The sequence below is a fragment of the Mesoplodon bidens genome, assembly GCF_964165515.1.
Source record: "Mesoplodon bidens genome assembly, chromosome: 10".
Taxonomy (NCBI): domain Eukaryota; kingdom Metazoa; phylum Chordata; class Mammalia; order Artiodactyla; family Ziphiidae; genus Mesoplodon; species Mesoplodon bidens.
In genome coordinates this window covers 77,754,022-77,767,584 of record NC_138172.1, presented here as the reverse complement: position 1 = coordinate 77,767,584, position 13,563 = coordinate 77,754,022, and positions in this window count along the sequence as shown.

Genomic DNA, 13,563 nt, shown 5'->3' with positions numbered 1-13,563 from the left:
AGACTGGAACGGTCCCCTCTGGAGAATCTGATCACCAGGAGAAAACACTGAAAGATACTGACTCTGGGTGTTTGCTAATGAAATGTTCACACAGCTCACCCTACAGTGAAGCCAAGAGCCATCAGACGCACTTTGTTCACAGACCTTCCAATCAGCTCTTCAATGTCCTACTCTGAACAGTATAGCCAAACTGTCACAGCCCACTAGGCTCTCTAGGAAAGCACCCAGTATTAAATGCAGAAGCCAAAACAAACAGGAAGAGCCAGTATGGTGTCACCTAGAATCCAGTTCTACGAGCTCGACTAGAAGATGAAGGAGAAAACAGAGAAAGGAAGCTGGGGCAGGGGCAGGCGGGTGGGGGGACATGACTAGAAAGAGGGGGAAGGGCAGGGATCAATACTAACCTCCAACAGAACATTGCCTTTATGAACAGGGTGCTATAAAAAGGCACACTGGGGCCACAAAAAGAATCTTTGGAACTAAAAATAGAATAGCATAACCACTAAAACACTTCAACTGAGGGGATGGAAGAGAAAGTTGAGGCAACGACCTGGAAAATAGAAATAAAAGAAAAAGATGTAAAATGAAAGAGAAAAAAATTAGAGGACTAGACCCAGGATTTCACCCTTTGAATCGTAGGATTTTCAGAAAGAAAGACTAGAGGAACAAAAGGAAGGGCATCATTAAAGTAATAAATAGAGAACAATTTTTGGTCACTTAGGGTCATGAGTTTCTCTACTGAAAAGGCCCACAGAATGCCCAGTATGATAAGTGAAAATAGACCCACAGTTAGACATGCTATCATCTGAATATGTCTTCCCCCAATTCGTATGTTAGTACCTAGTCCCCAGGGTGATGGAGGTAGGAAGTGGGGCCTTTGGGAAGTGTTTGGGCCATGAGGGTGGATGTTGCATGAATGAGATTCGGGCTCTTATAAAAGAGGTCTCACAGAGCTCCCCAGCCCTTTCCACCACCCGAGGATGTAGCAAGAAGCCGGACGTCTGCAACCTGGAAGAACCTTCACCAGATCTTGTACTTCCCACCTCCAGAACTGTGATGAATAAGTATTTGTTGTTTACATGGCATCCAGTCTATAGTATTTTTCTATGGCAGCCCAAATGGACTGAGACAACATTATTGTGAAATTTCAGGTCACAGAAGAAAAAAAAAGACGATGCAAATATTTTCAGAGAGAAAAAGTGGGATTTACCTGAAGGATCCAAATCAGAAGATTATCAGGACTCTTCACAGCAGCAGTATAAGCTAGAAAACAATGGAAAATGTCTTCAAAGTGTTGAGAAGAAAAGATTGCAACCTAAAAGCAATTAAGTGTGAGGAAGAATAAAGATAGTTTCAGATGCAGAAATTCTTGACACGTTTTCCTGTAGTACTTCCTTTCCCAAAGGTTACTGGGGCATAGGCTGCACCAAAGGCAGCAATAAGCCCAGAAAGACTTGGGACACAAGATGCAGTAGAAGAGAGAGAGAGAGGGAACCTCTAGGGTGGGAATAAGGGAGTCGCTAGCCAGACAGCTGCTGTGGGGCAGGTCCAGGCTGGACCCACAGGGGAAATTGCTCAACAAGGTGAAAATGATAGGATACCTGATATACTTGAGTGTTATTTAGAAGAGACCTACATACTTTGAGGTAGGTTGGGTATGGATTTTTCATAAGAACACAGAAATCTAAGCAAGTAAAAAAAAGTTACACCTAACAGAAATAAAATCTTGTGCAGAAAAGGAAGAGCAATTAAGCATACTACTTGGCTCAGCTATGAATAGAGCATACAGAGTGCCAATAATGTGAAATGATTTTGATATAACCAAAATAATAACAATGTATTGGGAAGGTGGAGAATAGGAAGTATATTTGAGAGGATAGGAAAAGAGATCTAAATACTCATTCTTTGTTTTTGGAAATCAATAAAACTGAGAAACCAAGAAGTAGCATTATAGTCGTGTTATTTAGAAACATAGAAATAAATATCAAAAGAATCAACTAAATCAGTTAAAAGAGTTTGTCTCTGAGAAGCAGGGAATTATAGAGTTATTTGACTCTTGAAATCATATCCATGTGACTTTGGTTTAATGTGTGTGTGTGTGTATAATTGGAGACAGCATGGGACATCCTGAAATAGGAAGTCACCTTGATTGATTTGATTGGCCACAAGCTTATGTAGCCTTGGTCAGCTGCTTCAGTTCTTGAAGATGCCTATGAAACCTTCAATTTGTAATGTCCAGTAGGCCACTTGGCATACCAATCTATTGTTCAAGGGAAAATCTGGGCTAGAGATACACTCTTAGGGTCTTCACCCTGGAGATTATGGTTAAAGCCGTGGGACCAGATGAAATCACCTAGCAGGTACAGGGAAAGAAGTGAGTAGGTCTAAGCATTGAGCTTTGAGGGTACCCCCATCATTTAGAAGTAGGAAGAGGAGGAGGATTCAGTAAAGAGGAAGGAGAAGGGAAGCCTGTGAAGTAGGAGGGAAACCAGGACAATGAGACCCAGAAGCAAAGGAAAGCATTTCAAGAAGGAGTTCAAGGACAGCAACTGGGTTAACTACTGCTGAGAGTCAAGAAAGATAAAGAGCCCGACTTGCCCATTCCAGTTTGAATGTGAAGATCTTTAATGTATGAATATAATAGGTACTCAGAATAAGAAATTCCACTAGTGGAAAGTTTCACACTGAATACAGAGAACGGAATCGTGTTTAGATGTTGCCATCCCTCATATTGGATAAGCTCTTCCAGATCTGCAACTAGCTATTTTAGAAAGATTAATTTTCTCTCTGTTTTTTGGATGCTTCCAGAACAAATGGAGGGGCTGAGGGATGGTCATTTTGTCACACCTAGAATGTTTCCCAGCCTGATGCAGATTTTGCTAAAAGTCCCAAATCTATTTGTTTCTAAATGATTCTTATGAGGAAAGACAATGTGCCTTTTGTTAAAATAAGGCAGCAAAACTGTGCTGTACTTACCTTTATTAAACTTCAGGGGGCGGGCTCTGACCAAGAAATAAAGCCTGGACAAATTGCTCAAAGCTTAAATACACCTGAGATCCAGCCTGGAATGTGGCGAGGTGAAAGGCGTTTTAATCCAACTACTCTAATTAGGAACAACTTACAGTGTTGCTACTGTGTTTTGTCTAGTAAAAGAGATTAGGGAGCTAAGAACATAATAACTCCGTCTGGGGTTGGGAAACAATACCTCTGTTTCCTGGGTTTAAGCCCAAGGGTGCTGACAAACACTGAAGGCTGCTTTTAAGCAAAGCAGGAATTAACCATGGTTGGCGGGGGATTTTTGCCTGCTAGAAAACCAGTGTTTTATTTAAAATGTAGGTTGTCTTAACAGGATATACCTTGAGTAACTTGGGCAAATGTAAGTTAATTCAAGTATGTGGCACCAAATAGGTTGGGGATATTCCTAGATTTTTGGATTCATTGTTTACTTTGGGGGAAAATGGTTTGGCAGATTTTGTACAGTTTTGTCATACGTGAGCTTCCATGAACGAATTACCCTAACTCTTCAGGGTGGAGGGAACAAAACAAAAGAAACATAAAATAGTGACTTCATTCAAAGCAAAGATTTACTAGGCCCTCAAAGATTAATCAAGAAAGATCGGGGCTGCTTGCAATTTATTCCTCAGCCCTCTTCTTGCTGCCAGGTCTTGCATTAGTGTTATGCAGTCCAAGTTCATACTGCTCTCAAGAGATAAGGTGTTAGGACAAGGAATAGTGACCTTATTTGGAAGGCCAGCAGACCAAGAAGTTGGTGGACTAGTGTCCCAAAGAACCATCTTGCCCAGATTTGGATGCTAGTTTCTTTTATAGAACCAAGAGGGGAAGGTGAGGAGGTAAAGTAAAAAAAAGTGTTAAGTTTTGCAAATATTTCCTGGTTCCAGCCAGACTCCAGAGGGGATGTGTTGATTTCTTCTTTCTTGCAGCCATTCATAGGTTGGCCTGGTCAGGATGTTTCCTGTGAGCTAAAAAAAAAGGTATTTTAGCTTAATCCTCAGGCATGGGAGGCAGGGTTCCCCAGGATGGGCCATTATGTGTACTTTAAGCCTTAGGCAACATCCCTTTAGTGATTAACTTGTAGCAAAAGCAATAGAATACAAAGATTAAAATAAAAGAGACAGATCCAATATGGAGTCAGATTTGTTCTTCCCTATTACATTATTGAAAGAAAGGGTAGGAAAGGGAACAGAGGTGATCAAAGCCCTCAGGATTCCAGTTTCTGTGCTAGACTCAGCATAGATCATGCCCTTTAATCCTCAAGACAACACAGTAAGTTGCATATCATTTTCCCCCTTCTATAGATAAGGAAGCTGGGACTGGGAGAGTTTGGGTAAGCTGCACACAGCAGGAAGGGTCCAGAGCACTCCACCCTGCCTCACTTCCCTTGTTCAGAAAGCCTCCTTGCTTCACTCTATGCAAGCAGCAACCATTCCTAATATTTTGTGGATAGAGATTTATTGCTTTGGGATAAATATTGGACCCTCAGGCTGTACCATGAAGTAATTTATCCAGACACTTGACTCCAGATTCTCCTGATAACCTGGGCAAGGTCAGGGAAGGGTTAGAATTTGAGAAAAGGACAAGTGATGGGGGAAGAGTCCACTGATGACCACAAACTCTTCTGTAATTTGTCTCCATTTCACCTGGCTTGATCCTAAAAAAAAAAAAGTGCCCATGTACCTTTCCTTGATGGGCTCCATGGGGCTTATGTAGAGGGTTCTCTCTGGGATGGAGTCCTTGGGAGGCTCACCTCTAGTTTGCCTCAATCACTTCTCTGTGGGTCAACTTCCCATCAGTAAAACACAGATCTGCATTAATTAGATAAGCTCAGAGATCCCTTCCAGTCCTGACTTTCTCTGATTCTGTGTCTCTTCATAGGTAACACCCTGGGAGAAGAGAAATTTATCGCCAAAGAGTACCAAGTGGGTTTGGCAAGACCTTATCTTGCTGGGTAGGAATCACAGATAAAGCATTGCCAACAGCTACTTTTATGCCAGCCAGATGGGAGGCAACAACCCTCTGGAATTCTGACCTGACACTTGAAACCAGAGCAGAGGAGTGCCCCAGTGTGATGTGTTGCCAAGGGACACATTGCTTTTATGGATAAGGTTTCCTGGTTCTTAGATCTCAGCCATGTCCCCCAGTAGGGCACGGCAAGGCAGCTGTGGATTCCATGACAACACACAGCCAGGCACTGCCAAGGACAACTCTTTGTGGCATGAAAGCTTTGCCTGGTGCTGGTGATAATGTGACTTTGTTTTCCTGAAGTAGGCTGGGTGTGGGGAGCCAGCCCCACCTGTCCTCACCTGATGTGGGGAATGTTATACAGCCCCCCTCCCCGTCAGCTTTCAAAGGAATATGTAAGAAGTCACATTCATGGAATCACTTTCAAAATTTATGTTGATAATTTTTTACATATTAAATTCTGCAAACATGCAGTGCACCTGCCCTGCTTTCTTTTACACTAGAGCAATGCTTCCCGAACTATATCTCCAACTGGCAGCATCAGCATGACTGGAACTTGTTAGAAATGCCAATTCCTGGACCCCACCCCAGACCTCCTAAATCAGAAACTCTGGAGTGGTGCCCAGGGAGTGCTGTTTTAACAAGCCCTCCTGGGGATTCTGATGCACACTCAGATTTGGGAACCACCGACTTAGAGAACTCAAAGGGGGAATGTTTCAAGCTGAGGGCAGGAGATTAGGATCTGAATAAACCTTGCCCTGTGCAGGAGGGTAGGGCAGGGAGTGAGGACTTTTTTGTTTCATTTTCTAATGACAGCACTTCTGTGAGCCTCAGGAATCAAGACACTCTTGGTACAGGTGCAAGCAGAGAAGTGTTAATGATAGATGTGTAATGTAACAGAATTGATAAGAAAGAAAAGGGGTTGTGGCCTGGCTCCAACACTTCCTAACAGTATTAACTTGGTTCCATTCCCAAAGCCCAGTTACTTCATCTGTAAGCTAAGGGTAATAACTCTTTGTAAAGTTAGTGTTGGGAGTTCATGAGAGAAGCCTGAAAATTCTCAGCATACTGCCTGGTATTTGGTAAGCCTCCAACAAATACTGGCTATTACTAATATTAATAATGCTGATGTTAATAAAGCAGCATGAATTCTGTATGATATTGTCACGGCCCCAAAGTAGTGCACTTAGAGGAAAGATACAGTCTTCAAGGTCCAGAGACAAGGGTTCAAATATCAGTCCTGCTATTGACCACCTTGGACAGGCTATCTTATTTCTAGTTATTTGTTAAAAATCAGAAAGATGACAATTATCTATTGTCATCATGTTCAGGCTTGTTTAATGCCTGAACACTATAGGAGTTCAATACATTTTCTTTTTTCTTCCTCTTCTTTCAGTGGGAAAAGAAACCCAATTTTCAAGGGTATGAAGGTCAGTGTGTCAGCGATTTAATCATGCAGAACATTCATATCGGAGCATTCTGTCGAGGTGGCTTACAAAATACTTGTTTAAAGCTGAGGAAAAATGCTATGGGCAGCTGTGAAGGAGAGAAGGACCCTGGATGTCTCTTTCTTTTTCTTGTTCATTATCCTATAGAAAAGTTTAATGACCCTTGACAAGTAGAAAGAAAAATAGTCCAGACCAAAGAAGGCTTTACAGGGAAGAATCCTGAAGACCCACAACCAAAAGAAATGTCTAATTATTTTTCCCTTGTTAATATAAAATAGACTTTAAGAATATCAAAAGCATTGCCACAACTTCCACTTAGGACATTTCCAAATGTACAGGACTCTCAGGTTCCTAAATTACAATGCCTTTCTAGCCCATCTCTCTTTGCTTTTTGTTTTTTACTTTAACGAAGACTGGTCACCAGCCTCAGATGTCTTTTTCCGGCCTCTCTTCCCTTCTGCCTCTCCCCAGCCCAATGTGTGTACATTTTCCTCATCCTGGCATTGCAGGTGCTGGGAGCGCTTATGTAGTACAGTCATAGACATTTGGTTGGGTGTCTAAATGAAACAAAGTGTACATTCCAAGTATAGAGCATAAGATGTATAACAGGTGTGACTATGAGTGAGTGACATTGATTCTTTGTTTCCCAAAAAGGAATTTTAAGTTTATTCATTTGAGGAAGTTGAGTACCGTGGCAGGAAGTATGGAATCTGGACTCCGAGTTTGCACTGTAGCTTAGCTCTTGCACTTAGCCCTGTGTCCTCTGGCAAGTGATTTAGTCCCTCCAAGGTCTCAATTTGCTTAATGGTAAAATTGAGACAGTGATAGGAACTGCCTATAGGGTTGTTGTGAGAAGTATCGGTAAATGAAATAACACATGTAGCAAAATTCCGGGAACATAGTATGTGCTCAATGTATGTTAGCTATAATCACTTTTAGCTTTTATTTTATTATAAATAAAAAAATACATAAGATAGGATATAAAAATCCATTTCCTTATTTTACTTTTGCCTCCCCAGTACCCCGCCACCCACAGTAAATAATCATTGTTTTGGGACTATATCTTTCAAGACTTTATCCTTCCACACAAATGGGATCCACTTTATATGTGCATGTATTCTCCCTTGTCAGCTTGAGTTTGATGTTTACTTCAAAAAAATCACAGAAGAGATCTGGAAAATTTCTATGAGACTGAACCAGGTATGAAATACAGAAGGAACAGATCTCATAACATTAGAGCTTTGGAGTTATACCTAATTTTCAAAATAAAAACTGCCTTGTTCTACATGGCTACTGAATTATTCACAAAAAAATGGGTCTGGGTACATGTGAGTTTCTCAAAAAATTCATACCTTTCTCAAAGTTGTTGCTATTGTCATCATAGCAGATATTTAGAAGATTGTGATGCTGGCCCTGATGGTGGGGAAATGTTAATTCTGCACACACATGCCCTTCTTCTCCCATCTCCCTGCCAGCCCAATCGTGTTGTAAAGCCCCAAATCAAAGTGTTAACTCAGATTCTCCCTCCAGCACAGCCAATAACCCCATGGTCATGTGCAAAAATACACTGTAGACACAGAAATGGGCAATGAGTAATTTTGTTCAAGATCTGACATTATCTTGGCAGGGACCAGCAGCTTCTACTGCCAAGAGGTGAGACTTCACTATTGAAGTCCAGCTCTTCCTTTGCAAACGTTTCTTTCGGATAAACAACAGTACATGAGAGCGTATGGTTCCTACATGTGCTCATTTATCTTACAAGATTCCCAGGGCGAGGAGGGGGAGCAAGCAGACCAGGAGTTAGGGTCCATATGTATCACTTTAAGACACAGCTCTGGCTCCTGGTTGAACAGTTGCCTAGATACAAGTATATTTTTCTTGTGCCATAACTTTGTGATGTTCATAGTTATCACCTCCACCTTATCCAGTCCTCTCAGAGCACATCTTATTAAAAATCAGTGCTTTTTGGGCTTCCCTGGTGGCGCAGTGGTTGAGAATCTGCCTGCTAATGCAGGGGACACGGGTTCGAGCCCTGGTCTGGGAAGATCCCACATGCCGCGGAGCAACTAGGCCCGTGTGCCACAACTACTGAGCCTGCGCATCTGGAACCTGTGCTCCACAACAAGAGAGGCCATGATAGTGAGAGGCCCGCGCACCGCGATGAAGAGTGGCCCCTGCTTGCCACACTAGAGAAAGCCCTCGCACAGAAACGAAGACCCAAAACAGTCCAAAATAAATAAATTAATTAATTTTAAAAAAATCAGTGCTTTTAATGCTGGAGTATGTAGGAGTAACATGATATGGTATCAGAGATTTGCTTTTTTTTTTTTTTTTTCCGGTACACTGTTGTAGCCTCTCCCGTTGCGGAGCACGGGCTCCGGACACACAGGCTCAGCAGCCATGGCTCATGGGCCCAGCAGCTTCATGGCATGTGGGATCTTCCCGGACCGGGTCACGAACCCATGTCCCCTGCATCGGCAGGCGGACTCTCAACCACTGCGCCACCAGGGAAGCCCAGAGATTTGCTTTAAAAGTTGACAAGAAAACATAAAAGAAAAAAAGATAAAAGAAGCGTATCAAAATGTTGACATTTGTTGATCCAAGTGAAGAGCATCATCCAATCTCCTCTACTTTTGTATATATATTTTTAAATTTCTATAATAAAAAGCTTTTTAAAAAAAATCAGTGCTTTTAGAGTCAACAAGACTTCTATTGCACGTCTTCTGTGTTCCAGGTACTATTGTCAATACCAGTTTCTTTACCTAGAAAATGTCACTTGGTCCTCCTTATAGTTCCCCTTTCGGTACTGTAGACGAGGAAACAGAGACCAAATCCACCTAGAAAGTGACCAAAGTGAGATTTAAACCCAGGGACTCTCTCACCTCAAAACCCATGTTCTTCCTACTCCCAAAACTATTCAAGACTCAAGACTCGCCACAAGGCTGGTGAGGGAGGGATTACCAAGATGCCTTCTGGTATCTATCCCATTAGTCTACTTTGGTTAATGTCTTCCTATCAACCTGTTCATTCAGCCTCAGCAAGAAATGTCATCACTTAGCCACTAACATACTGGCCATGGACTTCACGGTTGACGGTTCTACTGGTGGGTCTACCTACATCCTTCACAGTCTGTGCAGCCATTTCAGGGATCAAAACTCCTTCCTCACTTCCCCAACCTTAGTGTCCACAATCAATGGAGAGACAAGAAGGTCAAAAAGTTTGAATTACCTCCTAGGAGCATGAGGACACACTCTGAGGAAGTCACACTTCAAGGCTGAATTTCTTGAATGAGAAGGTTAACTGTTGTTCTTTCTCCCCCAGTGGAAAAGTCAAAGACAGGCATTGAGAAGCCCCTAGGAAAGCTTCCAGCTTCATTCTCACCTCATCTCCAAGAGAGATAGGGAGGGACAGGGGAGAGCTGTCCACCAAACAATCAAATATGTAAAACAAAGCAAAACAAAACAAAAAAAACCTTTATTGGATGTTGGAGGCATGAGGGGGAGAAAAAAAAGTAAAAAGGAGGGAAAAAAGAAATCACTTCTATTTCTACTGCTACTGAGAGCACATTGTGGAGAAATTGCAAAGGGTTCTATATTCCTAGAAGGAAAACAAAGTGCAGACACTGGGGATTACTGTACGGAGGACACTGACCTTCCTCTTTTCCTGAAGAGCTTATGAGACCACACAAGAAAAAAGAGATTTGTACTGGGAGAATCTCTTTACTTTCTTCCATTTGTCAGAAGTAAAATATCAAGGTGGAAGAGGTGGAAAGGAGAGGAAAGGGCCATTTTCAGAAAAACAACAACAACAACCCTGAAATATCACAGTTACCCTTAGTTTTAGGAGAAGGAATAAAACATGGTCTCCTTTTTATTTTTGTCTTATGAAGGGGCACCTGAACTCGCCATGTTTTCTTAGTTGGAGCATTTCCTCCTTCCAAATATATCCTGTAAATCTTGGGACAGATCTTTCCTTTGTTCTTAGTTGAAGCTCAGTCAGGGGATTTGACTAGATTTGGAGCCATTATGCACAATAAACTCTACCATACATATTCAGTCCTCAGAGTGTGCAGATGATTCCAGCAAAATTAATAATTGAGTTGTTTGTAAAGGGCTGAACACTTGTGTGACCTTTATTAACATTAGTAGTCATGCAGACTTTGGAGTGAGCAGTCAAACTTCAAGCTTCCAGGCATGGGCAGGGAACAGGTCAGCTTAGAAAAGGACATTTACTCTCACATACTTCTGAAGGGAAGAGAACATTCCTTGAGTTCTTTCACCTTTACTCCAATGGGCAAATGGGCTTGTATTCTTAGCAAACGCCACTGAAGACCAATCCATTCAGGAAAACAAACGTAACAGTAGCTCTGTAGGTCTGAAATGGTTCTGCTTGGCAGTGTATGAGCCCAGGTCTCACTTTGAGTCTTTCCAAGATTCATTCATCCATTTGACAAAAATCTATTGGGCACCTACTATCGGCCAGACACTGTTCTAGGTATTGGGGATACAGTGGTGAACAAGATGAAGAGATGAGGTTCCTATGTGCCTCTCACCATCCATGTGGGTACAAACCCATCACAAGTCTACAACTTTTCAGCTTGTCTGGTCAGTCTCTCCTAGGCTCTGCTACTTTTTGAGAGGTTATTTTGTATTGATTTGGAATACTTGGGCCCTGTCAATAAATAATCTGATATTCATCTACTTTTATGCTCTACTTCCAAAGGAAAAACTTACCACTCCCCATGTTGTTTCATTCAACCTAGAAAGCCCGCCCACTCTCCCTTCCACCTTTGCAAACCTCCTTGGTTCTTCAAGGTTCAGATGGCAGCCTACGTCCTGCTTGAAAACATTTCTGCCTGCTCCTGCCTAAATCGACTCCCTTGTCCTCTGAATCTTATCGTACTCAAGCAGCCACCAAGATGTTACAGGAGGTATTGATTGCATAGTTTTTCTATCATTTGCTGTTTTTTATCCCTATTAACTTTGTTTCACCTGCTGGATTATGCATTTCTCACCAGTGAAGACTGTGCTTTACACTTTGATGATAGCTGACTCATTGATGTTAGATTTGAATATCAATTGCATATATTTGATACATACAATGGAATATTACTCAGCCATAAAAAAGAATGAAATAATGCCACTGGCAGCAACATGGACCTAGAGATTATCCTACTGAGTGAAGTAAGTCAGACAGAGAAAGACAACTATTATATGATAATCATTTCTATGTGGAATCTAAAAAATAATACAAATGAACTTATTTACAAAACAGAAACAGATTCACGGACACAGAAAACAAACTTATGGTTACCAAAGAGTAAAGGGGGATAGAGATAAATTAGGGGTGTTGGATTAACAGATACACACTACTATATAGAAAATAAACAAGGGCCTACTGTATAGCACAGGGAACTATATTCAATATCATGTCAGTAATGGAAAAGAATCTGAAAAAAATACATACACGACTGAATCACTTTCCTGTACATGTAAAACTAGCACAATATTGTAAATCCACTCTACTTCAATAAAAATGAAATGAATTGCATACCTTTGAAGTATACATTTTCATTTGTGAATTAAAAAGCTTTTCACAACATTGTAAATCAACTATACTTGAATAAAATAAATTTAAAATTTTTTTATTGGAGTATAGTTGCTTTACAATGTTGTGTTAGTTTCTGCTGTATAGCAAAGTGAATCATCTACACGTATACATATACGTTACAATTTTCTACAGGAAAGCCAGGTGATTGGATAAAAGCTAAAAGAGATTTAATTGATTATCCAGATGTTGAAAACATAGAAAAGAAACCACCAGGAGATTGACCTGCATCTTCTCAATACTAAGCTACTAATTCATGAGCTAGTCCTAACTAAGTCAGCAGTTGTTCACAGGCATCTCCCTCTTCATGCAATTTGAAAAATGGGCATCACTCTGGTCAAAACAATTTTGCCTTCTATATAATTCATTTGTAAATTTGGAGTAAGAAGAAAGTGGCTCTGGGTATGGGAGAGAAAATATGGCTGGAGGAGATGCAGAAAGTAAAGCTCATTCATTTAATGACTGTATATTCACCTCAACACAGCACGATACAGAGACACTCACAGCTCCCTGTTTTTTTTAAACACACAAATAAGCACTTCCAGCAGCTTTTTGGTATTTTCCCATCTCAGGTCTCCTCATTGTTTGCCAAGTCCTTCTGGACAAGGCAAAATGAAACATATTTCCTTCTCGGTGATTGTTTGGTCTGTAGACCTGTGTGTGCGTGTTTGTGTGTGCACTGCCCAGCTGGTAGGTAGACAGATTTCCCCCACGCCCTTGGCCTTTGAATAGAGCAGAAAGGTGGAGATTGTTTTTTAACTTAGTAATAACAATGCTGTTACAAAGCATTTGAGAAAATACCGAAGGCTGCATCAAAAACAGCTGACTTAGATGTGACACATAGCAGCGGTGACTGTCCTTAGAGACAGGGTCAAAGACAATTTTTATGGGTCCTCAAACCAAATGACATTGGGGCAGACTCTGTGTTTGAGGGGGTGGGGAGTGACATCTTATTTCCTGAGTAGGATATGCCATTTTTTTTCTGTATTTTTATAGTCTTTTTTCAGATGTTATGGTATTTTCTACTTTGTGTGAATGTGTGTGTATACCTGAATATATTGAAGAATATTTTTAGAACTTACTTTTTCATTCAATCAATCTTGTATTTTGATGGAAAATAAACTTGTGCTTTATATTTTATTTTGTTTCATTTTGTCTGTTTGTTTTGCTCTGCAACAAATGGCAAAACCAGAAATGGTGCCAGGTGAATGACCGTGAAATCAGTACAGATTAGGTGTGGAAACCTTGGAGTCACTGGAAGCACCTCCTTTAAGTGTCAGTCCTGCTATTCTAATGTCTTGAGTAGCAATGAAATATGCCTTTTGAGTATGAGGGTTGGAAGGGGAGCAAGTGCTCAAACTTCAAAGTAAATAGAAGAAAAGAAAGATAATTGGGATTCTGGGTCCATAAGGTGGCAGATGCCTGGGTCGCCATCCTAATACTGCACTCTGGGATCTGTCTGTGGCCTGGAAGGTATAGGACCTATGGAGAGAGGTGAGTTCTACTGTGGATGCCCTACTTCTATGGC